Source organism: Aethalodelphis obliquidens, unplaced genomic scaffold (assembly GCF_003676395.1).
Source record: "Aethalodelphis obliquidens isolate GAN/ISIS:26980383/991018 unplaced genomic scaffold, ASM367639v1 scaffold37, whole genome shotgun sequence".
Taxonomy (NCBI): domain Eukaryota; kingdom Metazoa; phylum Chordata; class Mammalia; order Artiodactyla; family Delphinidae; genus Aethalodelphis; species Aethalodelphis obliquidens.
The window spans coordinates 2,247,972-2,252,494 of NW_020837981.1; positions in this window are offsets into that span (position 1 = coordinate 2,247,972).

Genomic DNA, 4,523 nt, shown 5'->3' on the forward strand with positions numbered 1-4,523 from the left:
AGTAACTTCTCTAGGATCACCCAGGATGTCCAATGAAAGAGTCTTAACACTTTAAAATAATAAAAATATTTCCAAAGAATAATCATACCATCTCTTGGTGATATGATTATTCTATACGTGATTCTTTCTGTGTTTTCCTATTTCCTGTAATAAGCATCCCTAACTGTGATAAATGGAAAGAAAAGTTTCATCTAAAAACAGCCCATAAAGAAGAGCTTCTTAGTTGGCCCAATCTCTACGCCAAAGCAATCCTGAAGCAGTAGTGTAAATTATAAACGTATAAATGTTTCAGAAACCTACTGCATCACCTTCCAGTGGTTATTAACAGAAGTATCAAGGCCACCTGGTTGCTTTAGAAAAGTAAACCATGAGCAGTATCTTGGAAGTTCTTTCCTAAATGGAACCTCACTCCCATCCCATTAAGCAGCCATCTCTGCCAATGAATAGTGCACTGATGGGGTAAGACAGGGATCACACAATTTTTTTATTAAGCCATTCTCATGTAAGTATAGGATGATAAAGGATCTGAAATAATGGCACTTATTCATAAATTCAGATGTTTTGTATATATATATACGTGTGTGTGTGTGTGTGTGTGTGTGTGTAAAATACCTCCTCTGGTCAGCATTCCATGTTAGCAGGACACTGAAGACCAATTCAGAGTATCTGTGACAGCTATACCCAGCTCAACTTGAGGACACAGGTGTGTGGACTTCTTTGCTCAAGTACAGACTGCCCTTCCAGCTGATCTCTTTCTAATAGGCTTCCAGCAGAGCTTTTAATAGTTTGAAAATAAAATCCATCCTTTTTTTTAAAATTAGGCTTAAGTCAATGGAAAGATAAGATTTCATATATGTATGTCTACATGTGTGTGTCTCTGTGATGTGTGTGTATATCATGCACTCATGCATGTGTGGTATATCCTAAAAGAATGTCAGAGCATATCCCGCCAGGGAACCTTTGTCTGGGAGCCTCTTAGGAAGTATCCCTAAGGGTATAGAGAGCTTGAAGTATATAATGATTGCAAGGCCCTTAGTGATACTGAAGTGGAGGTAAGATACTGAGTTCCACAAAGTAGCGGCTCTTCAGCTCTCCACTGACGTTGCCATTCAAAGACTTACACCCAAGACCTAATGCAAAGAGGCTGAATTTGAAGTGAATAAAAATCATAAAAAAGTCCAAATCTCCTTCAGATATTGGGGAAAGAGGTACAGCACCCCTAGCTTGCTCCACACAAGGGTTGAATATATTTGTCGCAGTTAGGGAAGGTGATGGTCGTGAGTGAATCCAAGATTGAGCTGAGGCATCCCTGCTTGGGAGTACCCAAAGGTATCACCAAATAAATCTCCCTAGGGTAAAGGGAGCCATGGGCCAAAGACAGAGGGAACTTGTAAATATCACCTAGAACCAAGAAGGATGAGTTTCAAGCACACATGAGCCACTTCCTAGATACATACTGTTCTATTTGGGTAAAATTTGGGAGAGAGGTTGGGGTAAAGGTCTGATTATTCTTTAGATGAGCTCTACAATAAAAACAGCTTGCTAATTGTGATCCTATTGTATCTAGGAGCTGGTATCAACAGCAATGTATGGATTTCATTGAATAATGACAGCAAAAATAACTGCATGATAACCTAGGATAAAGGAATTAGTACGAAGTCATAAGGGACAAATAGTAACAATGTCAATTATACATTCATAAACAAGGTACTTAATGATGAAAGGAATACATTAAGCTAAAACAATATGAAAATAAATAACAATTTAAGAGACACAGGAAGAATAATTTCCTAATTGGCTAAACATTTTAGAATAAGACAATGAAGATCAAAGACATGTCGCAATCATTTAAAGGAAATCAAGGTTCTCAAGGCAATATCAAATGCCATGCATTTGCCCTCCCAAAGTGGTAAAATACCCTCAGAGGAGAGAGAGAAAGAGAACAAAGAACCAATGGGTTTTTTGCTCTTCTGCTCAAAAATTTACTTTTCTACAGTTGGCACAGAAGAGCTCTCTGGAGGATGCTGCAGATGTTTTCTACGCTCTGACAGACTGAGTCCTCTCACCTCATGACCCACCTTGAGCTTCAAAGCCTCTCTGAGCCTCAGTGCCTATGGAAATGTCAGTTACACCTTACTCATAAGATTAGTGCTGAATTTAAGACAAAGGTAAACCCTTACCCAATCCCTATGCTAGTTCTCATGCTTTTCTCTGTTAAGCATGAGTATGTCACTAATATTTTTTTTACTATCCCACTACTGGGCATATCGCTGGAGAAAACCATAATTCACAAAGATACATGCACCCCACTGTTCACTGCCGCACTATTTACAATAGCCAGGACATGGAAGGAACTTAAATATCCATCAACAGAGGAATGGATAAAGAAGATGAGGTACATATATACAATGGAATATTACTCAGCCATAAAAAAGAACAAAATAATGCCATTTGCAGCAACACAGATGGACCTAGAGACTGTCATACTGAGTGAAGTAAGTCAGACAAAGACAAATATCATATGATAGTGCTTATGTGTGGAATCTAAAAAAATAGTACAAATGAACTTATTTACGAAACAGAAATAGTCATCGATGTAAAAAACAAACTTACAGTTACCAAGGGGTAAAGGGTGGGGAGGGATAAGCTGGGAGATTGGGATTTACACATACACACTACTATATATAAAACAGATAACTAATAAAGATCTACTGTATAGCACAAGGAACTCTACTCAATACTCTGTACTGACTTATATGGGAAAAGAATCTAAAAAAGAGTGGATATATGTATATGTATAACTGATTCACTTTGCTGTACAACAGAAACTAACACAACACTGTAAATCAACTATACTCCAATAAAAAAAAATAAACGAGTTCACATTGTAAAGTTCTCTAAATTGAGAACCATACATTTTGGCCATCTCTCCCCTAAAACTCTGCTATAGTTTTACCTTTTTCAGCATGTCACATTAACGGACTCATACAGTACGTAACCTTTTCAGACTGACTTCTTCCACTTCTCAATATGCATTATAAGATCCACCCATGCTTTTGCATGGCAAGATAGTTTATTCCATTTACTGGTGAATAAACTCCATTGTACAGATACATCACTCCAATTTCAGTCCCAAACCATGCCAATGTCTTCTACCCCTGCCTTCACCACCACCACTAAATATATTTGGAGCATTCTGGTTTATTCACTCTAGGGATCCTGAAACTATGGTACCTGACTATCTTCTGGCCATACTTGGCCACTACTACTGGCTACAGATGTAGCTGTGGGAAGAGTGACCCTGAGCCTCAGTAAGCCAAGGTCATGACAACTGCGCACTCCCACACTCTTTCACAGACACAGAGCCCCTTATTCCCACTTAGGGGAAACATGTTGGTTAAAATTAGAGAAATTTTCCATCAGAATTTTATAACAAGGATGTTTTAAGTTCCGGCCTCCAGTCTATGGCATAATTCAAAATTCTACAAGTATGAACAGAGATGATCAGGACCCAACATCCTGAGTAACTTCTCACTTCAGCAGGGAAATCTCAGAGTTCAACTCCAGTTACCACAACCCGATCTCCAGCAAAGCCTGGAAAGTCAAGTGGTTGTCCTCTATTCTCTTCCTGTCTGTTGAACATCTCTGCTCTCCCATGAAGTCCTCTTGTATGTGTGTCTGTTCATATTGTCATGGCTTCAACTCTACTCCCAGCTGTACCTGTAAGCTATGGTCTCCATTACCATCTGACTGGTTTAGGCTGTCTGTTTCAATTCCCAATGTCTGTATGTAGTAGACACCATCTGAAGTGTCTAACCAGCTTCCACAGTTTCAACACACCCCATGATCTACGGACACAGGCATCAGCAGCCATGTTTAGAATCCAGCTATTTTTGATTAGGAAAAGGGAAGACCCCAGACCCCCCAAAAAACTAAACACATTTTCTTTCTTGAGAATTTTGGAATGTAAATCAAGATCAACAATTGGGAGTTCACATTGAATGATGTCAAACAAAGCACTCTGGACTAGGATTGTTTTTCAAATTGTAGAACATAACTGATTAGTAGATTATGGGAAAAAAATGAGTGAGTGATGACTAGCATTTTTGACAAAAATTTAAATAGAATAAAGTAAATGGTATGAGAAAATGTTATAGTATGCTGCACATAGTAAAAATAAATACTATTTCATAAATTTTTTGTTTCAGTTGTATATGTATGCCTTCTAGGGCAAATGTAAAATGTAGTTCTTACTGTGGGTCATGGTTCAAAAGGGTAGAAAGACCCTCTTCTATAGGGAATATCCACAAAATCTGGGTGCTCCTTTCTCAAATCCTTGTTGTTCAACAGTCTTTTTGTGTGAGGCTAACAGGGGACAGTTAATTAAGCTTGCTTGGGTTCTATTGTGAACCAAAATAGCTTCAGTTAATACACTGGAAGCAAGAATCTGTTTGGCTGACCTCCAGTGTAGAGCCCACCCCCAATCCAAGCACCACTGGCAGAATAATGAAATCACATGATCC